The following is a 24,378-nucleotide window of genomic DNA, read 5'->3' on the forward strand; positions in this document are numbered from 1 at the left end:
GCTTCCCGCTAGTTATTCTACATTTGGTAGTGTATACATGTCACTGCCACTGTCTCAATTCATCTCAGCTTACCCTTCCCCGTCTCCGTGTCCTCAAGTCCATTCTCTACATCCACATCTTTATTCCTGTCCTGCCCCAAGGTTCTTAAGAACCTTTTTTTTTTTTTTGATTCCATATGTATGTGTTAGCATACGGTATTTGTTTTCCTCTTTCTGACTTACTTCACTCTATATATGACAGTCCTTGCACCTCACTACAAATAACTCAATTTTGTTTCTTTGTATGGCTGAGTAATATTCCATTGTATATACATGCTACATCTTCTTTAGCCATTCATCTGTCAATGCTCACAGGTTGCTTCCATGTCCTGGCTATTGTAAATAGTGCTGCAATGAACATTGTGGTACATGACTCTTTTTGAATTATGGTTATCTCAGGGTATATGCCCAGTAGTGGGATTGCTGGGTCAAATGGTACTTCTATTTTTAGTTTTTTAAGGAACCTCCATACTGTTCTCCATAGTGGCTGTATCAATTTACATTCCCACCAATAGTGCAAGACGGTTCCCTTTTCTACACACCCTCTCCAGCATTTATTGTTTGTAGATTTTTTGATGATGACCATTCTGACTGGTGTGAGGTGATACCTCATTGTAGTTTTGATTTGCTTTTCTCAAATGATTAGTGATGTTGAGCATCCTTTCATGTGTTTGTTGGCAACCTGTATATCTTTTTGGGAGAAATGTCTACTTAGGTCTTCTGCCCATTTTTGTATGGGGTTATTTGTGTTTCTGATATTGAGCTGCATGAGCTGCTTGTATATTTTGGAGATTAATCCTTTGTGGTTGCTTCATTTGCAAATATTTTCTCCCATTCTGAAGGTTGTCTTTTCATCTTGTTTATGGTTTCCTTTGCTGTGCAAAAGCTTTTAAGTTTCATTAGGTCCCATTTGTTTATTTTTGGTTTTATTGCCCTTTCTCTAGGAGGTGGGTCAAAAAGGATCTTGCTGTGATTTATGTCATAGAGTGTTCTGCCTATGTTTTCATCTAAGAGTTTTATAGTGTGTAGCCTTACATTTGGGTCTTTAATCCATTTTGAGTTTACTTTTGTGTATGGTTTTAGGAGGGTTCTAATTTCATTCTTTTACATGTAGCTGTCCAGTTTTCCCAGCACCACTTATTGAAGAGGTCTTTTCTCCATTATATATTTTTGCCATCTTTGTCATAGATTAGTTGACCATAGGTGCGTAGGTTTATCTCTGGGCTTTCTATCCTGTTCCATTGATCTATATTTCTGTTTTTGTGCCAGTACCATACAGTCTTCATTAAGGTAGCTTTGTAGTATAGTCTGAAGCTAGGGAGCCTGATTCCTCCAGCTCCATTTTTCTTTCTCAAGATTACTGGCTATTCGGGGTCTTTTGTGCTTCCATACAAATTGTGATTTTTTTTTTATTCTAGTTCTGTAAAAAATGCCATTGGTAGTTTCATAGAGATTGCATTGAATCTGTAGATTGCCTTGGGTAGTATAGTCATTTTCACAATGTTGATTCTTCCAATCCAAGAACATGGTATATCTCTCCATCTGTTGGTGTTATCTTTAATTTCTTTCATCAGTGTCTTGCAGTTTTCTGCATACAGGTCTTTTGTCTCCTTACGTAGGTATATTCCTAGGTATTTTATTCTTTCTCTTGCAATGGTAAATGGGAATGTTTCCTTAAATTCTCTTTAAGATTTATCATCATTAGTGTATAGGAATGCAAGAGATTTCTGTGCCTTAATTTTGTATCCTGCTACTTTATCAAATTAACTGATTAGCTCTAGTAGTTTTCTGGTAGCATCTTTAGGATTCTCTATGTATAGTATCATGTCATCTGGAAACAGTGACAGCTTTACTTCTTTTCCGATTTGGATTCCTTTTATTTCTTTTGCAGCTCTGATTGCTCTGGCTGAAACTTCCAAAACTATGTTGAATAATAGTGGTGAGAGTGAGCAACCTTGTCTTGCTCCTGATCTTAGTGGAAATGGTTTTAGTTTTTCACCATTGAGAATGATGTTGGCTGTGGGTTTGTCATATATGGCCTTTATTGTGTTGAGGTAAGTTCCCTCTATGCCTACTTTCTGGAGGGTTTTTATCATAAATGGTGTTGAATTTTGTCAAAATCTTTTTCTGCATCTACTGATATGATCATTTGGTGTTTCTCCTTCAGTCTGTTAATATGGTGTATCACATTGATTGATTTGCATATATTGAAGAATCCTTTCATTCCTGGGATAAACCCAACTTGATCATGGTGTATGATCCTTTTAATGTGCTGCTGGATTCTGTTGGCTAGTATTTTGTTGAGGATTTTTGCATCTATGTTCATCAGTGATGTTGGCCTGTAGTTTTATTTTTTTGTAACATCTTTGTCTTGTTTTGGTATCAGGGTGATAGTGGCCTCGTAGGATAAGTTTGGAGTGTTCCTCCCTCTGCTATATTTTGGAAGAGTTTGAGAAGGATAGGTATTGGCTCTTCTCTAAATGTTTGATAGAATTTGCCTTTGAAGCCATCTGGTCCTCAGCTTTTGTTTGTTGGAAGATTTTTAATCATCGTTTCTATTTCAATGCTTGTGATTGGTCTGTTTACATTTTCTATTTCATCCTGATTCAGTCTTGGCAGGTTGTGCTTATCTAAGAACTTGTCCATTTCTTCCAGGTTGTCCGTTTTATTGCATATTGTTGCTTGTAGTAATCTCTCATGATCCTTTCTATTTCTGCAGTGTCAGTTGTTACTTCTCCTTTTTCATTTCTAATCTGTTGATTTGAGTCCTCTCCCTTTTTTTCTTGATGAGTCTGGCTAGTGGTTTACCAATTTTGTTTATCTTCCCAAAGAACCAGGTTTTAGTTTTATTAATCTTTGCTATCATTTCCTTCATTTCTTTTTCATTTATTTCTGATCTGATCAATATGATTCCTTTCCTTCTGTTAACTTTGGGGGTTTTTTGTTCTTCTTCCTCTAATTGCTTTAGGTGTAACGTTAGTTTGTTTATTTGAGATGTTTCTTTTTTCTTGAAGTACGATTGTATTGCTATAAACTTCCCTCTTAGAACTGCTTTTGCTGCATCCATAGATTTTGGGCCATCGTGTTTTCATTGTCATTTGTTTCTAGGTATTTTTTTATTTCCTCTTTGATTTCTTCAGTGATCTCTGGGTTATTTAGCAGCATATTATTTAGCCTCCATGTGTTTGTATTTTTTACAGTTTGTTTCCTGTAATTGATATCTAGTCTCATAGCATTGTGGTTGGAAAAGATACTTGATACGATTTCAGTTTTCTTAAATTTACCAAGGCTTGATTTGTGACCAAAGATCTATCCTGGAGAATGTTCCGTGAACACTTGAGAAGAAAGGGTATTCTGTTCGTTTTGGATGGAATGTTCTATAAGTATCAATTAAGTCCATGTTGTTTAATGTATCATTTAAAGCCTGTGTTTCCTTATTTATTTTCATATTGGGTGATCTGTCCATTGGTGAAAGTGGGGTGTTAAAGTCCCCTACTCTTATTATGTTACTTTTGATTTACTCTTTTATGCCTCTTAGCATTTGCCTTATGTATTGAGGTGCTACTGTGTTGGGTGTATAAATATTTACAATTGTTATGTCTTCTTCTTGGATCAATCCCTTGATCATTATGTAGTATCCTTCTTTGTCTCTTATAGTAGTCTTTATTTTAAGGTCTATTTTGTCTGATCTGAGAATTGCTACTCCAGCTTTCTTTTGATTTCCATTTGCATGGAATATTTTTTTCCATCCCCTCACTTTCAGTCTGTATGTGTCCCTAGGTCTGAAGTGGGTCTCTTGTAGACGGCATATATACGGGTCTTGTTTTTGTATCCATTCAGCTAGTCTATGTCTTTTAGTTGGAGCATTTAATCCAGTTACATTTAAGGTAATTATCTATATGTATGCTCCTATTACCATTTTCTTAATTGTTTTGGGTTTGTTATTGTAGGTCTTTTCCTTCTCTTGTGTTTCCTGCCTAGAGAAGTTCCTTTAGCATTTGTTGTAAGGCTGGCTTGGCGGTGCCTGTCTGAAAAGATTTTAATTTCTCCGTCAAATCTGAATGAGATCCTTGCTGGCTAGAGTAATCTTGGTTGTAGGTTTTTCCCTTTTAACACTTTAAATGTGTCCTGCCACCCCCTTCTGGCTTGCAGAGTTTCTGCTGAAAGATCAGCTGTTAGCCTTATGGGGATTCCCTTGTATATTGTTTGTTGTTTTTCCCTTGCTGCTTTTAATATTTTTTCTTTGTATTTAATTTTTGATTGTTTGATTAATATGTGCCTTGGCATGTTTCTCCTTGGATTTATCCTGTATGGGACTCTCTGTGCTTCCTGGACTTGATTGACTATTTTTTTTCCCATATTAGGGAAGTTTTCAACTATAATCTCCTCAAACATTTTCTCAGTCCCTTTCTTTTTCTCTTCTTCATCTGGGACCCCTATAATTCAAATGCTGCTGTTTAATGTTGTCCCAGAGGTCTCTGAGAGTGTTCTCAATTCTTCTCATTCTTTTTTCTTTATTCTGCTCTGCGTTAGTTATTTCCACTATTTTATCTTCCAGGTCACTTCTGTGTTCTTCTACCACAGTTAAAATTTTTAAAATAGAGGAATATCCAGAAGATAATAAGGTAACCACAACAGGAATCTATTTTTGCCTACCTCCTTTCCAACACCTCCACTCCAAGGGGAAAAATATACTTAATTACACTTCTAGGCTCTCCCTTCAGGCATGTTTACTTATAGTGGGCTCATTCACATATATTTGGCCTTTACTATAGACTTTCTACTTCCTCATTGTATGTAGTAATTATAGGAAGGTTTAGTGCCTGAGAAGTGGTTAGCTGTCTCTTCTCTCAAGCTCCTACCACCTTTTTCATTCTCATATTCTCTCTATATATCTCACATGGCTTGCCCTTTGTCTCACTATATCTAGCTAGGTAGTTAGCTATCCATCTGTTTCTTGGTAAAAGAAGATACAAAAGGAGATCTCTTCTTGTATTGGACTAGTAGTGTCTGGATGTGATCATCAGAATGGCTGTTGCCATCTTAAAGACATGAGGGAAAGAAGTGAGTTATAACAATATCACAGTGGAAGAGACTTGAAGTCTTGGTAATGCCAATTATGAGATGATAAATCCCTTTACTGTTTACCCTAGGTGAGTTAACATTAACATTTTCTATTTCTTGCAAGTAAATTATCTCAACTGATATGCCTAATATACCATTGAATCAATTGTTCTTTTCCTCTACAATTTGACTAATTTGGAAATACACCATTTTCTAGATAAACCACCTCCTTTGCCATTACTTCTTTTTGACAAATTAACACCACTAATAAAAATTTATTTTCATAAAACAGCTGAACATGTAGAGACAGGTATGTATGAAGGTGTTTATTTAGAATTATTTATAACAATTTATAATTAGAATCAAGTTGAATGTCTATCAATACAGAAGGTATTAAATAATATATGGTACATCCATACATTAGAGAGTAAAAAGCCATTAAAAAGATAGTTATGAAAACCCATTGATGTAGAAAAATATCCATTGTGTATTCTTGAGTGAAAATAAACAATTCAGCAAGTTTCTGAGCATGAAAAAAATATGTTTATAAAATATGTTTATGTTTATAAAAATGTCTTGGATATATTTATTTAACGTATATGCATGTGAATAATAATGATACAAAGAATAACAACCACAAACATTTATTAAATACCTACTCAGAGCTAGATACTGTGTTAAGGGCTTTACATATATTATAGCTATTAAGTCAAACCTCAAATAATGTAGGTATTAATATTATTTTCATTTACCGATGAATAAAGTGAAATTTGGGGAGAAAATCATTTTTCCATCTAGCTGTTAAGGGATAAGATCAATGTCCAAATGCAGGTCTATATAACAGTATATGTGTTATTTATATTATATAGTATTAATAATATAAAAATAAGCTGTATTATATTTTAACATTTATATCAAACAACATTTATACATATTTTACTATTTATATTACATTACACTGCATTATATATCATATTATATTATATTAAATTATATTATATTATATTATAGACGTCTGGAATAATTACCTCCAAAAGGATAATAATAATTGCCTTTGAGTGGTAGAATCTTTTTTTTAATTACATTCCTCTGTATCATTATATTTTCTATAGCAAACGTGGATTATCATAAGTAAAAACGAAAAGGAAATAAATACATGATGTATACATGTGTAAATTGTAATAAATATCTACTATAAAGTGACTTTCCTGTACCTTTTTGGCACGGGCTGTCAGGAGTGTTTTTAGTTCTAGATCTCCTACTTGACTCTATAACCTTTGTAAGTCATTGAACCTCTTAATTTGCTCATATGCAAAGTAGGTATAACGTTACTTAGATTTCCTCCTTCAAACAGTTGTCATAAGATTTAATGAGGTAGTGGACATCAAAGAGATTGGGAAGTTTTAAAGCAAGCTAAAATTCTGTGGAAAGGTTATTATTCTTTATTTTCTTCAAATTAAAACATATTTTAAATGTATACTGTGGTTTTAAAAAGTTGAGTGTTGATACAGCCACTATGGAGAACAGTATGGAGGTTCCTTAAAAAACTAAAAATAGAACTACCGTATGACCCAGCAATCCCACTAATGGGCATATACCCTGAGAAAACCATAATTCAAAAAAGATACATGTACCACAATGTTCACTGCAGCACTATCTACAATAGCCAGGACATGGAAGCAACCTAAATGTCCATCGATGGATGGGTGGATAAAGAAGATGTGGCACATATATACAATGGAATATTACTCAGCCATAGAAAGGAACAAAACTGAGTTATTTGTAATGAGGTGGATGGACTTAGAGTCTGTCATACAGAGTGAAGTAAGTCGGAAAGAGAAAAACAAATACTGTATACTAACTCATATATATGGAATCTAAAAAAATAGTACTGATGAACCTAGTGGCAGCACAGGAATAAAGATACAGATGTAGAGAATGGTCTTGAGGACATGGGGGCAGGGGAAGGTGAAGCTGGGACAAAGTGAGAGAGTAGCATTGACATATATACACTACCAGATGTAAAATGGATAGCTAGTGGGAAGCTGCTGCATAGCACAGGGAGATCAGCTCGATGCTTTGTGACCACCTAGAGGAGTGAGATAGCGAGGGTGGGAGGGAGGCTCAAGAGGGAGGGGATATGGGGATATATGTATACATGTAGCTGATTCACTTTGTTGTACAGCAGAAACTAACACAACACTGAAAAGCAATTATACTCCAATAAAGGTGTAAAAAAAAAAAAAAATAAATGACCAAAAAGAGAAAAAAAGTTGAGTGTCTTGAACATAGAATATAGCTTATATCTTTGTTTCCTAATCTAGATAATGGAATGATATTTTTGAACTTGTAAGTTATTGTGGGAGTATGTTGATGTAACATACATAGCTCATCTTGTACCATAAATTCTGACACAAAGTAAGGCCCCTATAGGTGTGTGTGTGTGTGTGTTAAATTAGAAAGTCCTAGTGGAAAGTAAGCTTTCCTTTGGAATTCTCTTCTAATATAAATTCACATTTTTGCTCAAAGGAACAATAACAGGAACAATAAATGTGCGATCTGGTTCCCTGAGGAAAAGGAAATCCATATTTAAGGGCTTTCATAACAGGCTATAATACACTATCTAGTTTATCAGAGGGGATATATTTATTAGCATAATAAAAGAGTACCAGGAAATTGCATAGTAGTAACTAATTTTCTGCCCTTCCTTCCTTCTTGGAAATAGAAATATCACTAAAGTTCATGAACACGCATGAGATCTTTTCATCCTGTTGTTTCTAAGTTTGCTTTTTTTCACTGCTCTTCTAGTGTGGATCTGCAAGGAAATTGTCTTCTGAGGAGGAGGAAGCTCAAAGTGGTTGGATGGACTAATTTTCTAATGTTCCCTGGATCCTGGAGTGACCATTTAATGTGGTGAGTATTCCACTTTCTCCATTGTTCACATCTCTCGTTTTTGAATCAAATGCTTTGAAGCTGAGAAAACAGATTTTGGGATACTATGGAAAGAATCTAGTAGATATCTACTATAGAAACACTAAATGATATTCTTCATTACAGTCATCCTCATAAAAGGGAATTTAATATGCATTTATAGATTTAATTTGCCTGACAGAAAATGTTTCATTATTTTTTTCTTTTTCCAGTCCTTCCTGTCCCTTAACTGAAAACTGAGTTGCTGAGTGAGCATAGGACTGTGGAATGCTATGAACTAAAGAGTTCTCAAACAATATCTAATTCTCTGAACATTTCTGACACCCTTTCATGTCATTCAAATCTCCCTTTCCTGTGTACTGTTTCCCAAGGATCAGCTCTCTGTGACCTGACAATCAGATAATCTGATAAACTAAAATAGTGAACTAATGTCTTAATGGATAATGTTACTCTTTCCAGGGAATTTATGTTCAATTTAACCAGGTCATTTGAAAACAAACTTTTAGTCTATAAGAGTAATTATAATGGTAATTTCAAGTGCCCCCAGCAGAACTGTAATGGATTATGATTGAGGAATTGATGAATAAAAGACTTAAAAGTAGGCAGGCTTCTTCTCTCCATTTTTTTACATATAACTATGACATTCCAATGGTTATGAGCTTAACTTTTCTCTCCAGGCATCTGTGATCTAAGACAGTTACCAAGAAAGGCAGTCTGGAGAACTGGAGAAACTAACTAACTACATAGGCAACAGACAAAACAGATAAAGAATCACAGGGTATCAAAATGGTAGGTGGCCAGATTTGAAAATGTTGCGTCAAACATGATATCCACAGGGTAGGGATAAGAGTGAAATTCCAAGATCTCGTTGTCTAGAAAAGGAGAGAATTCAGTTGCATCAATGAAAAGGAGGCATATAAACTGGGATGATGTGAACATTTCCAGACGCATGGGAAAGAGGCCCAGAGAAGATGGAGCAGAGATAATTTTAAGATGTGTGTATGGACTAAATTGACAGGAAGGAGAGTAATAGGAGAAAAAGAGAGAGCTGAGAAAGAGCATTTGGAATAACTACCTAATGCAAACACTGAATAAGAGATTTGCATGAATTGAAATTGGGGCTTTGGCTTGGTATTCAGTGATGTGAGTGGCAACCGTTCTTACTACCCACAAACTTCTCAAGTGAACAAAGTTAATTTTGTTGGCCTCAGTCTTCCCTTTCTTCTTGTTGCCTCAATTTCCTGCTTCTTTTCTTCCCTTAGCCAGTGGTATCTGGAAAGATATTACTCAAAGCATTCACCACAAGGTAAAAATTTCCATCAAGAACAAGTGGGTACCCTTACAAAATAAATTTGCATGTTGGCAGGGGACAACACCTTAATCTCATTTTCTTATTGAATTCCAGACACATGTGTTTACCTCAGGGAGAGCATGCCCACATTGAGACTGTCCTACATATTCTGCCATGCTTCTGACTGCCTTTGGGGGCAGACTTGAGCTCCCTCTAAGGTAGGTTAATTTTCATGATGCTAAGAACTTCTGGTACTCAAGCATGAAGTGGAATTGCCGTGCTGTGTAGTACAAGAGGACTTGTCAAAGACATCTAATAAAAAGTAAAAGTCAGTGACATCCTCTGGAACGTTTTTCCTTCCTGGGTGTGAATAGATTGTGTTAAAAGGGCTGAAGGGGCTATGTGCATAGATTGACACACTAATATTATCAACCTAGTCAAGAGATTGAAGGGCAAGTCCTCAGAACTCTTCTGAGGTTTAGAGACCTATGCAGATTTTTTCAGAATTTATATATTTAGGTTCTAATTTCTATTCCACCTTTTATTACCCACTGGGAAGAATTTTAAATCTTCTTTTCTGGATCCCTAATTGGCACCTTTGCAAATTTATATCTATCTGCACCTCCTGAGAGTTGTATAACTTGTTTGATTTGATTTTTTAAAAGCACCCATAAGCCTCATTATAGCACAGATCCCCTTTTTAGCACAAGTCTTTGAAGCCCATACTGCTTTCTTTAACTCTGTCTTATGGATTAAAAAATAAAAATAAAATATAAGTTGTTTCCCTTTGACATCTTTCATAACACCTGAGTCTATTCTCTAAAAAGTTTGTTTTAGCAAAAATAATGAAGTTTTTTTTTCTGAGCCCCACCTTTTAGCAGAGACCAACTGTAGAAGAGAAACAACTATGGGAGGAATGTGTCATATTTCCACAAGGAAAGGGAAATATTTAGTTTATAGAAAAAGACAGATCATTCCTTGTATTCCTGGGAAGCATGTCAAGTGGATGAGGAAATAGGAATCAATGGAAGAAACTACTGAGAGACAAATTGCAGTTCAATATAAAGGCTGGCTATCTAAAATGATTGTCCCCGTTATCATAGATGGCATAAACTTGGTCAGAAATTAGAAAGCTCCCTGTCACTGCCACATTTGAATTATCACAACCATACTTCAACCACCAGATGAGGCTAGTAAAAGATTTTTAAGGTCCCTTTTAACCCACAAATTTTGTCGTGTTTTTTTTTTTAACTTCTCCATTTAAGTTTTTAATAAACAATTTAACAAACAGTAAAAAATGCATTGATATTTCTTCTCCATTTAATGTTTCTTCCTCCAAACCTTTTGCTTTCCATTTCATCATAATGTTCATCTGGGAAATTATATTCAAAATAAGGAAACAATGACTTAGTATGTTACCTTTCTCAGGAATATTTGCAATTCAAAAGAATATAGGGGAAGAGGATAATGCTTAACTAAATGAAACAAGTTGATAACAGTGAAAATTAGTAAAAACACTAGAAGAAAGTTTTATGCAAAAGGTCCCTCTCAGTGTCCCTCAACAGAAAACATAATCGTGATTGCTTACTTTGTACAAATATGAAACAAAACCTTACAAAATTTCGGTATGTTTTTAATAATCTAACAAAAATTTACCCTTTGCATAATATTTTAAAGTATTAATTTAATATCAAACAAGTCATTTCTAATTAACAATATTAAAAATAAGTAAAATTTGATTGTCAGAACAATAATCAGCGAATTTGGGTGCAGTATATTAGGATAGAACAGGATATGAACTAGAAAGTGACACAATCTAGGTCCTAATTTTGGCTTTCACATTAATACTCTGAGTCATGCTAAGCACATCACTTAAGTTCTATGGGACGCCATTATCCCACCTTTACAATGAGAATGTTGAAATAAATAATCACTAAGTTTTTTTCCAGCCCCAAATCACAAGTGCTAGGTCAGCAGTTAAGAATGCTCCTTCTGTTCTGAACTCTTCTGAAGCCAGTTGTGGCCACTAACAAAACTATCCTGCATTGTGAAATACACTCACTCAGAATCAGGTCAAATATTTTGACATTCATGTAAGTGAAATCTGTTTCTAAGGCATGATCACAGAGAGGTAGACGGAAATGATTTCCACTTGAATCCTCACAAATAAAGGTCACAGCCTTTATATTTTTATCTGTTCCTTGGAACTACCCCAAAGCTAATTGGCCCAGCAACCCAGTGGTCACCAGTGTCCATCGTCAAGATTCTTAATACAGTGTTGATGCTAAGAGCACTGCATCTGCTCACACAGATGCATTCCATTAACTTTTTGATCCCTGCTTTGACAGACTATTTTTTATTTGCCTTCATTTAAATCCTTGAAAACAAGATTGGCAACCCACTGACTATGCTAACATGTCCTACCCATTTATATAGGTTTTAATCCCAAACTCATTAATGAATCATGTGCTTTAAAACAAAAGAAATTATAAGCAGTAACTAGAAGAAAAGAATAATACTGATCCAGTATGCTACTTGAAATGATTATAGATACCTTCCTCTCTTCCTCAGGGATTCGTTATGCAATGGTAAAGACAAATAAGTTTAAATATTACCATGATGCACAGCTTTGTATTTAAGTCAAATATAACATCCATAGGCAATACATGGATGTGGCTGTGTTCCAATAAATCTTTATTTAAAAAACAGGCAGTGGGCCATATTTGGTGCTTGAGTTGTAGTTTGCTCACCCTGGTATTAGAGTATACTTCATTAGGTGTACATTATATTTGGGTAAAGTTGGAGCAGGTCAATATTTGAGATACAGAACCACATATATAAAAAATTATTGATTTTTTAAAAGCAGTTTCGACAAGTCCACTGTAATTAGCAAATCTATTGCTTGCAAACCACTCCTGTCTCTAGAAATTAAGTGATGCCTAAAGCAAATTTATCAAGTCATGGAACATAAAGAAAAATATCTGTGGATTTAAAAGAAAGGAAACATTATCGACATAGTCAAAAGGTCTGTAGAACTTACTATTTGGCACTTTGATTTATATGTGGAAATGGAAAGAACATTCATATGAGTATCCAACACTGCATTCAAGAATGTCATCTACTGTAGTGTAAGTCACCTTAATCTCCATTTCTCCAATACACAGCATGTGATGTTAAGGAATGCACATACATATTTGGTGCCGTGGAGAGCAATATTACTTTGTAATAATTTATATTCCAAAGCATAGGGAATCTTTGTGAACTGTTAGTCTATGAGAATGTAATAGTGGTGTTCTAAGCAAAAGATGGGCTAATTCTGAGATGGAAATAACAGATCAGTATAGTGGGAGGACAGAGATGAGGCTCAACTGAATAGTAAGGAGAGGACAAGAGGAGAGGGCAGAGAGTAAGGTTCTATTCCAGGATAATTTATATACTAAAGATGTCATGTTAAGTTACTTTTTTTTTTTTTTTTTAAGTAGATCAACATTCTCCTGGTGACATATTTCTGATGGCAAATAATCAACTATTTTTGGTTTTCTATTTGGCCATATTCTCAGGTTCCCAGCATATCCTCTCCTTCATATAAAAACAATATTTGCTCAAGGTCTGATTAACAGAGACATTGGGAGGAAATTCATTATTTCAAATAAAAGTGAAATTTTCCAATATAAATACCTCATATCGATAAGACTGAAATAACTGATGACCTAACCAGTAGTGTTTCCTGCTCAATAAGATATTGAAGGCTATCTTTGGGATTCAAATTCCTGCTACTGAGTGTTTTTTGCAACTCTTTTTTCTCCTATGACCTTTACTAATAGAAGATTGCATCACTGATGATGGCTGCATGCCAGGATAATTAGAGTGCCACTCCAGTTTCCCAAAACGCCTTGGATATTCTACTCCATCATAGAAAGCTGCACTTAGTAAAATACCATCATCATTAAGGCAAGAGAAAAATGGTTGATCGTTTGGCTATAGCTGCATAAAAACAAGTTCTAGATAAGCAGATTGAAATTTTACTCCATTTTATGGACCTGGGTAGAGGAAGATTTGAGCAAATCACTTAACCCTCTGCATATTAGTTTCTTTCCCCATAAAATAAAGGAAATATTAATTTCCTTGGCTATATTGTGGCTTCAAAATAATAGATATGGTTTTTAAGTCCCTTGAGAAGTATAAGATATATATATATATATATTATAATGATCTTTGGTAATTTTTGTCAAGAAAATAAAAATTATAACAAAAATATAAAAATAGAATACAATAAAATACATGATAATTTTTTTTTACAATACCTTTTTACATTTTTTTTTTTTTTTACAATACTTTTTCTATTTGCCTCAGCTTGTGCTGTCCAAGGAATTGGAGTTTGAGACAAGGGATTGTGATTATCTGAGGAGAGGAGGGGAACACCAATGCAAGAGAGCATTTTCAGATAGGTTACCATAAAAAGCAGTCTGTCCTGAATCCTGCTGGAACCTTTCTGAGCTGTATAGAATGTGCATCAGAAGGGGTTTATCTGACAATCCTGCAGCCTGTGGAACAAAAACCAAATTCACAGAAAGATAGACAAAATGAAGAGGTAGAGGACTATGTACCAGATGAAGGAACAAGATAAAACCCCAGAAAAACAACTAAATGAAGTGGAGATAGGCAACCTTCCAGAAAAGAATTCAGAATAATGATAGTGAAGATGATCCAGGACCTCAGAAAAAGAATGGAGGCAAAGATCGAGAAGATACAAGAAATGTTTAACAAAGACCTAGAAGAATTAAAGAACAAACAAACAGAATGAACAATACAGTAACTGAAATGAAAAGTATACTAGAAGGAATCAATAGCACAAAAACTGAGGCAGAAGAATGGATAAGTGACCTGGAAGACAGAATGGTGGAATTCACAGCCACAGAACAGAATAAAAAAAAAAAAAGAATGGAAAGAAATGAAGACAGCCTAAGATACATCTGGGACAACATTAAATGCAACAACATTCACATTATAGGGGTCCCAGAAGGAGAAAAGAGAGAGAAGGGACCTGAGAAAATATTTGAACAGATTATAGTCGAAAACTTCCCTAACATGGGAAAGGAAATAGCCACCCAAGTCCAGCAAGCGCAGACAGTCCCATACAGAATAAACCCAGGGAGAAACACGACGAGACACATAGTAATCAAACTGGCAAAAATTAAAGACAAAGAAAAATTATTGAAAGCAGCAAGGGGAAAATGACAAATAACATACAACGGAACTCCCACAAGGTTAAAAGCTGATTTCTCAGCAGAAACTCTGCAAGCCAGAAGGGAGTGGCATGACATATTTAAAGTGATGAAAGGGAAGACCTACAACCAAGATTACCCTATTTGGCAAGGAACTCATTCAGATTCGACAGAGAAATCAAAAGCTTTACAGACAAGCAAAAGCTAAAAGAATTCAGCACTACCAAGCCAGCTCTACAACAGATGCTAAAGGAACTTCTCTAAGTGAGAAACACAAGATAAGAAATGGACCTACAAAAACAAACCACAAACAATTAAGAAAATGGTAATAGGAACATACATATCAATACTCACCTTAAATAAAATATGAATGGATTAAATGCTTCAACCAAAAGACACAGGCTCGCTGAATGACAGAAACAAGACCCATATATATATATATATGGTCTACCAGAGACCCACTTCAGACCTAGGGACACATGCAGAATGAAATTGAGGGGATGGAAAAAGACTCCACGCAAATGGAAACCATGCAAAAGAAAGCTGGAGTAGCAATGCTCATATAAGATAAAATAGACTTTAAAATAAAGAATGTTACAAGAGACAAGGAAGGACACTACATAATGATCAAGGGATCAATCTAAGAAGATATAACAATTATAAATATATGTGCACTCAACATAGGAGCACCTCAATACATAAGGCAAATGCTAACAGCTATAAAAGAGGAAATCAACAGTAACACAATAATATTGGGAAAACCTAACACCTCACTTTCACTAATGAACAGATCATCCACACCAAAAATTAATAAGGAAACACAAGCTTTAAATGACACAATAGACCACATAGATTTAATTGATATTTATAGGGCATTCCATCTGAAAACAGCAGATTACACTTTCTTCTCAAGTGCACACTAACATTCTCTAGGATAGATCACATCTTGGGTCACAGATCAAGCCTCGGTAAATTTAAAAAAATTGAAGTCACATCAAGCATCTGTTCGGACCACAATGCTATGAGATTAGAAATAAATTACATGGGAAAAAAACGTGGAAAACACGAACACATGGAAGCTAAACAATATGTTACTAAATAACCAAGAGATCACTGAAGAAATCAAAGAGGAAATCAGAAAATACCTACAGACAAGAGGCAACCCAGCACCAGAGTGCACAGGCTCCTTGCTGGGGCTAATGGCAGACTCCAGGAGGGCTCATGCCAAGGAGTACTTCCCAGAACTTCTGCTGCCAATGTCGTTCTCCCCGCAGTGAGCCACAGCTGCCCCCCACCTCTGCAGGAGACCCTTAACACTAGCAGCCGTGTGTCTGTCAGTGTCTTGGTGCTCCAGCCTGGTATCAGGGCTCAGCCTCTGAGGTGGGAGAGCCGACTTCAGGACATTAGACCAAAAGAGAACTCCTAACCCCATGTAATATCAATCAGTGAGAGCTCTCCCATAGATCTCCATCTCAATGCTAAGACCCAGCTCCACCCAACGGCCAGCAAGCTCCAGTGCTGGATGGCCCATGCCAAACAACTAGCAAGACAGGAACACAAACCCACCCATAAGCAGAGAGGCTGCCTAAAATCATAGTAAGTTCACAGACACCCCAAAACACACCACCAGATGCAGCCCTGCCCACCAGAAAGACAAGTTCCAGACCCACCGACCAGAACAAAAGCACCAATCCCCTCCACCAAGAAGGCTACACAACCCACTGAACCAAACTTACTCCCAGGGGGAAGACAAAAACAAAAACAAAAACAGGAACTCTGAAACTGCAGCCTGGGAAAAGGAAACCCCAAACACAGCAAGTTAAGCAAAATGGAAAGACAGAGAAACATGCAGCAGATGAAGGAGCAAGGGAAAAACCCACCAGGCCAAACAAATGAAGAGGAAATTGGCAGTCTACCTGAAAAAGAATTCAGAGTAATGATAGTAAAGATGATCAAAATCTTGGAAATAGAATGGAGAAAATACAGGAAACATTTAACGAGGACCTAGAAGACCTAAAGACCAAACAAACAATGATGAACAACGCAATAAATAAAATTAAAAATTCTCTAGAAGGAATCAATAGCAGAATAACTGAGGCAGAAGAACAGGTAAGTGATCTGGAAGATAAAATACTGGAAATAACTACCACAGAGCAGAATAAAGAAAAAAGAATGAAAAGAAATGAAGACAGTCTTAGAGACACCTGGGACAACATTAAATGCACCAACATTCGAATTACAGGGGTCCCAGATGAAGAAGAGAAAAAGAAAGGGACTGAGAAAATATTTGAAGAGATTATAGTTAAAAACTTCCCTAATATGGGAAAGGAAATAGTCAAGTCCAGGAAGCACAGAGAGTCCCATACAGGATAAATCCAAGGAGAAACACGCCAAGACACATATTAATCAAACTCTCAAAAATTAAATACAAAGAAAAAATATTAAAAGCAGCAAGGGAAAAACAACAAATAACATACAAGGGAATCCCCATAAGGTTAACAGCTGATCTCTCAGCAGAAACTCTGCAAGCTGGAAGGGAGTGGCATGACATATTTAAAGTGATGAAAGGGAAAAACCTACAACCAAGATTACTCTAGCCAGCAAGGATCTCATTCAGATTTGACGGAGAAATTAAAACCTTTACAGACAAGCAAAACATAAGAGAATTCAGCACCACTATACCAGCATTACAACAAATGCTCAAGGAACTTCTCTAGGCAGGAAACACAAGAGAAGGAAAAAGAAACCCAAAACAATTAAGAAAATGGTAATAGGAACATACATATCAATAATTACATTAAATGTAACTGGATTAAATGCCCCATACAAAAGACACAGGCTTGCTGAAGGGATACAAAACAAAACTCATATATATGCTGTCTATGAGAGACCCGCTTCAGACTTAGGGACACATACAGACTCAAAGTTAGGGGATGGAAAAAGATATTCCATACAAATGGAAATCTAAAGAAAGCTGGACTAGCAATTCTCATATCAGACAAAATAGACCTTAAAATAAAGACTATTACAAAAGACAAATAAGGACACTACATAATGATCAAGGGATCAATCCAAGAAGAAGATATAACAATTATAAATATTTAGGCACTCAACATAGGAGCACCTCAATAGATAAGGCAAATGCTAACAGCCATAGAAGGGGAGATCAACAATAGCACAATACTGGTACGGGACTTTAACACCCCAATTTCACCAATGGACAGATCATCCAAAATGAAAATAAATAAGGAAACACAAGCTTTAAATTACACAATAAACAAGGTGTTCTTAAATTATCCAAAAACAACAGAATACACTTTCCTCTCAAGTACTCAAGGAACATTCTCCAGGATAGACCATATCTTTGGTCACAAATCAAGCCTTGGTAAATTTAAGAAAATTGAAATTGTATCAAGTATCTTTTCTGCTATGAGACTAGATATCAATTACAGGAAAAAAAAAACTGTAAAAACTACAAACACATGGAGGCTAAACAATATGCTACTAAATAACGAAGAGATCACGAAGAACTCAAAGAAGAGTAAAAAATCAGGAACTAGACAAGGATGCCCACTCTCACCACTATTTTTCAACATAGTTTTGGAAGTTTTAGGCAGAACAATCAGAGCCGAAAAAAAAATAAAAGGAATCCAAACTGGAAAAGAAGAAGTAAAACTGTCACTGTGTGCAGATGACATGATCCTATACATAGAGAATCCTAAAGATGCTACCAGAAAACTACTAGAGCTAATCAATGAATTTGGTAAAGTAGCAGAATACAAAATTAATGCACAGAAATCTCTTGCATTCCTATACACTAATGATGAAAAATCTGATAGAGAAATTAAGGAATCACTCCCATTTACCACTGCAAAAAAAGAATAAAATACCTAGGAATACACCTACTTAAGAAGACAAGAGACCTGTATGCAGAAAACTATAAGACACTGATGAAAGAAATTAAAGATGATACCAACAGATGGAGATCTATACCATGTTCTTGGATTGGAAGAATCAACATTGTGAAAATGACTATACTACCCAGAGCAATCTACAGATTCAATGCAATCCCTATCAAACTATCAATGGCATTCTTTACAGCACTAGAACAAAAAATTTCACAATATGTATGGAAACACAAAAGACCCCATATAGCCAGAAATCTTGAGAAAGAAAAACATAGCTAGAGGAATGAAGCTCCCTGACTTCAGAATATACTACAAATCTACAGTAATCAAGACAATATGGTACTGGGACAAAAACAGAAATATAGAACGATGGAACAGGATAGAAAGCCCAGAGATAAACCCACGCACATGTAGTCACCTTATCTTTGATAAAGGAGGCAGGAATCTACAATGGAGAAAAGACAACCTCTTCAATAAGTGGTGCTGAGAAAGCTGGACAGCTACATATCAAGGAATGAAATTAGACACTCCCTACACCATACACAAATATAAACTCAAAATAGATTAAACACCTAAATGTAAGACCAGACACTATAAAACATAAAGAGGAAAACATAGGCAGAACACTCTATGACATAAATCACAACAAGATCCTTTTGACCCACCTCCTAAAGAAAGGGAAATAAAAACAGAAATAAACAAATGGGACCTAATGAAATTTAAGAGCTTTTGCACAGCAAAGGAAACCATAAACAAGATGAAAAGACCACCCTCAGGATGGGAGAAAATACTTGCAAACGAAGCAACTGACAAAGCATTAATCTCCAAAATATATAAGCAGCTCATGCAGCTCAATATCAAAAAAACAAACAACCCAATCCAACAATGAGCAGAAGATCTAAATAGCCAAATCCCCAAAGAAGTTTGTCAACAAACACATAAAAGGATGTTCACCATCACTAATCATTAGAGAAATGCAAGTCAAAACTACAATGCAGTATCACCTCATACCGGTCAGAATGGCTATCATCAAAAAATCTACAAGCAATAAATGCTGGAGAGGGTGTGGAGAAAAGGGAACCCTCTTGCACTGTTGGTGGGGATGTAAATTGATACAGCTACTATGGAGAACAGTATGGAGGTTCCTTAAAAAACTATAAATAGAACTACCATATGAGCCAGCAATCCCACTACTGGGCATATACCCTGAGAAAACCATAATTCAAAAAGAGTCAGGTACCACAATATTCATTGCAACACTATTTACAATAGCCAGGACATGGAAGCAACCTGTGTCCATTGACAGATGAATGGATAAAGAAGATATGACACACATATGCAATGGAATATTATTTGGCCGTAAAAAGAAACAAAATTGAGTTATTTGTAGTGAGGTGGATGGACCTAGAGTATGTCATACAGAGTGAAGTAAGTCAGAAAAAGAAAAACAAATACTGTATGCTAACACATATGTATGGAATGTAAGGGAAAAAAATGTTTCTGATGAACCTAGGGGAAGGACAAGAATAAAGATGGAGACGTAGAGAATGGACTTGAGGACATGGGGAGGAGGAATGGTAAGCTGGGATGAAGTGAGAGATTAGCATTGACATATATACACTACCAATTTTAAAGTAGATAGCTAGTGGGAAGCAGCTGAATAGCACAGGGAGATCAGCTCGGTGCTTTGTGACCACCTAAAGGAGTGGGATAGGGCTGGTGGGAGGGAGACACAAAAGGGAGGGGATATGGGGATATATATGTATAGATATAGCTGATTCTCTTTGTTATACAGCAGAAATTAATGCAACATTCTAAAGCAATTATACTCCAATAAAGATGTTTAAAAAAAAGTTATCTAGAGACAAATGGCAACAGAAACACAATGATCCAAAACCTATGGGATGCAGCAAAAGCATTTCTAAGAGGGAAGTTTATAGCAACACAATCCAACCTCCAGAAACAAGAAAAGTCTCAAATAAACAACGCAACCTTACACCTAAAAGAACTAGAGAAAAAAGAACAAACAAAACCCAAAGGTTGTAGAAGGAAAGAAATCTTAAAAGATCAGATCAGAAATAAATGAAAAAGAAATGAAGGAAACAGTAGCCAAGATCAATAAAACTAAAAGTTGGTTCTTTGAGAAGGTAAACAATATTGATTAACCTTTAGCCAGACTCATCAAGAAAAGGAGTGAGCGGACTGAAATAAAATTAGAAATGAAAAAGGGGAAGTTACAACAGACACTGCAGAAATACAAAGCATCATCAGAGACTACTACAAGCAACACTATGCCAATAAAATGGACAACTGGGAAGAAATGGACAAATACTTAGACAGGTATTACCTTCCCAGACTGAATCAGGAAGAAATAGAAAATATGAACAGACCAATCACAAGTAATGAAATTGAAACTGTGACTAAATATCTTCCAGAAAGCAAAAGTCTAGGAGCAGATGGCTTCAGAGGTGAATTCTATCAAACATTCAGAGAAGAGCTAACACCCATTCTTCTCAAACTCTTCCAAAAAATTACAGAGCAAGGAACATTCCCAAACTCATTCTAGGAGGCCACCATCACCCTGATACCAAAACCAGATAGAGATACTACAAAAAAAGAAAATTACAGACCAATATCACTGATGAATATAGATGCAAAAATCCTCAACAAAATACTAGCAAGCAGAATCCAATAACACATTAAAAGGATCATACACCATGATCACCATGATCAAGATCCCAGGAATGCAAGGATTCTTTAGTATATGCAAATCAATCAATGTGATATACCATATTAACAAATTGAAGGATAAAAACCATATGATCATCTCAGCAGAAGCAGAAGAAGATTTTGACAAAATTCAACACTCATTTATGATAAAAACTCTCCAGAAAGTGGGTATAGAGGGAACCTACCTCAACATAATAAAGGCTATATATGACAAACCCATAGCAAACATCACTCTTATGGTGAAAAACTGAAAGCATTTCCTCTAAGATCAGGAACAAGACCAGGTTGTCCACTCTCACGACTGTTATTCAACATAGTTTTGAAAGACCTAGCCATGGCAGTCAGAGACGAAAAAAGAAATAAAGGAATCAAAATTGGAAAAGAAGAAATAAAAGTGTCACTGTTTGCAGATGACATGATACTCTACATAGAGAATCCTAAAGATGCCACCAGAAAACTACTAGAGCTAATAAATGAATTTGATAAAGTTGCATAATGCAAAATTAATACATAGAAATCTCTTGCATTCCTATACACTAGCAATGACAGATCAGAAAGAGAAATTCAGGAAACAATCCCATTCACCATTGCAACAAAAAGAATAAAATACCTAGGAATAAACCTGCCTGAGGAGGTAAAATACCTGTACTAAGAAAACTGTAAGAAACTGATGAAAGAAATCTAAGGTGACTCAAACAGATGGAGAATTATACCATGTTCTTGGATTGGAAGAATCAATATTGTGAAAATGACTATACTACCCAAAGCAATATACAGATTCAGTGCAATTCCTATCAAATTACCAGTGGCATTTTTTACAGAAGTAGAACAAAAAAATCTTAAAATTTGTATGCAGACACAAAAGACCCCGAATAGCCAAAGCCATCTTGAGGGAAAAAATCAGAACTGGAAGAATCAGGCTCCCTGACTTCAGACTGTACTACAAAGCTACAGTAATCAAGACAATATTGTACTAGCACAAAAACAGAAATATAGATCAATGGAACAGGATAGAAATCCCAGAGATAAGCCCACGCACCAACGGTCAACAAATCTACGACAGAGGAGGCAAGGATATGCAATGGAGAAAAGACAGTCTCTTCAATAAGTGGTGCTGGGAAAACTGGACAACTACATGTAAAAGAATGAAATTAGAACACTCCCTAACACCATACACAAAAAATAAACTCAAAATAGATTAAAGACCTAAATGTAAGACCGTACACTATAAAACTCTTAGATGAAAACATAGGCAGAACACTCTATGACATAAGTCACAGCAAGATCCTTTTTGACCCCCCTCCTAGAGTATTGGAAATAAAACCAAAAATAAAAAAATGAGACCTAATGAAACTTCAAAGCTTTTGCACAGCAAAGGAAACTATAAACAAGATGAAAAGACAGCCCTCAGAATGGGAGAAAATATTTGCAAACAAATCAACACACAAAGGATTAATCTTCAAAATATATATACGGCTCATGCAGCTCAATATTATAGAAAAAAAAAAAAAAAAACCCAACCAAAAGGGCAGAAGACCTAAATAGACATTTCTCCAAAGAAGACATACAGATGGCCAACAAACACATGAAAAGATGCTCAACATCACTAATCATTTGAGAAATGCAAATCAAAGCTAAATGAGGTATCACTTCTCACCAGTTAGAATGGGCATCATCAGAAAATCTACAAACAACAGATCCTGGAGAGGGTGTGAATAGGGAACCCTCTTGCACTGTTGGTGGGAATGTAAATTGATACAGTCACTATGGAGAACAGTATGGATGGTCCTTAAAAACCTAAGAATAGAATTACCATATGACCCCGCCATCCCACCAATGGGCATATACCCAGAGAAAACCATAATTCAAAAAAGAGACATGCACCCCAATGTTCATTGCAGCACTGTTTACAATAGCCAGATCATGGAAGCAACCTAAATGCCCATCGAGAGATGAATGGATAAAGAAGATGTGGTACATATATACAATGGAGTATTACTCAGCCATAAAAAGGAATGAAACTGGGTCATTTTTAGAGATGTGGATGGACCTAGAGACTGTCATACAGAGTGAAGTTAAGTCAGAAGGAGAAAAACAAATACCGTATATTAACACATATACGTAAAGTATAGAAAAATGGTACAGGTGAACCAGTTTACAAGGCAGAAACGCACACACAGTTGTGGAGAACAAATGTATGGACACCAAGTGGGGGAAAGCACGCGTAGGGGAGTGTGGGATGAATTGGAAGATTGGGATTGACATATATACACCAATATGCATAAAATAGATAACTAATAAAAATGTGCTGTATAAAAATAAATAAATAAAATAAAACTCAATCCAAAAAAGAAGGGTTTATCTGTGGACTGGAAGAAGAGAACATTTATCCATTGGCTGCTTCCTCCTCTCTGTCTAAGCTTACTCAGCAAGAGATTACCTTCCTAGCCCATTTAGGTTTGCATGCCATAAGTGATCAGGATTACTTCAGGTTCCCACACTGAGTATGGAAGAAGCTCCAGAAAGGTAGAGCCTGCTGCTGAAGTAAGGTGCTGCCCATACCACCTACATGACGACAGCTGCCACAGAAACTGCTGGTAGAAAAGATGGGCTGAGAAACATGAGTCAGGGCACAAGAGGAATTCAATACACTATGTGAAAGTCATATTAAATGCTATTATTGTAGTTTTTTAAAGTATTGATTTAAACCATTAAAGAAATTTAACCCCTGTCAAAGCCATAACATACTTTGCTCTTCTAGCTTAGTAAGACTTTATTAAAAATATTAAATGAAGATTCTTAAGTTTTGGTATAAATGGCCAGAGGAAGATACATTCCCTTTCCATGAACTTTAGGAAAAAAAATAATAAGAAACAAGGGAAATATTCTTGGATTTCAGGTGGTTTTTACAAAACCCCTACACCAAATGTAAAATTTTTACTATGGTAAGACAATGAAATATGTAAGAAATCAAAAATAGAAATAAAATGTTGACTTTTTTGACCATCAGTGGTTGACACTAAAGTATGACAAATGTATCCTTATAGTTTTAAAAATATAATGATGCCACAGCCTCTGCTTGTAACATAATCATCAATTGAAGTCCACCAAAAATGAATTAAATGACTACTAAAATGAATTAAATTTTAAGTAACAGAAATAATTTCTGGCTATGAGAGTGAAACTATGA

At 35.7% G+C, this 24,378-nt stretch overlaps 1 protein-coding gene across 2 annotated transcripts in view; it reads left to right on the plus strand.

The window, feature by feature from the left end:
* LOC307195881 (neurexin-1-like) overlaps nucleotides 1-24,378 on the plus strand; it is a 752,915-nt gene that overhangs the window by 486,381 nt on the left and 242,156 nt on the right. For both annotated transcript variants that reach the window (XM_079940449.1, XM_079940450.1), the window contains exons 6-7: nucleotides 7,912-8,016; nucleotides 9,440-9,543. The gene's annotated coding sequence lies outside the window, so the exon portion shown is untranslated. The remainder of the gene's footprint in view (nucleotides 1-7,911; nucleotides 8,017-9,439; nucleotides 9,544-24,378) is intronic.

Source organism: Stenella coeruleoalba, assembly GCF_951394435.1.
Source record: "Stenella coeruleoalba genome assembly, chromosome: 13".
Lineage (NCBI taxonomy): Eukaryota > Metazoa > Chordata > Mammalia > Artiodactyla > Delphinidae > Stenella > Stenella coeruleoalba.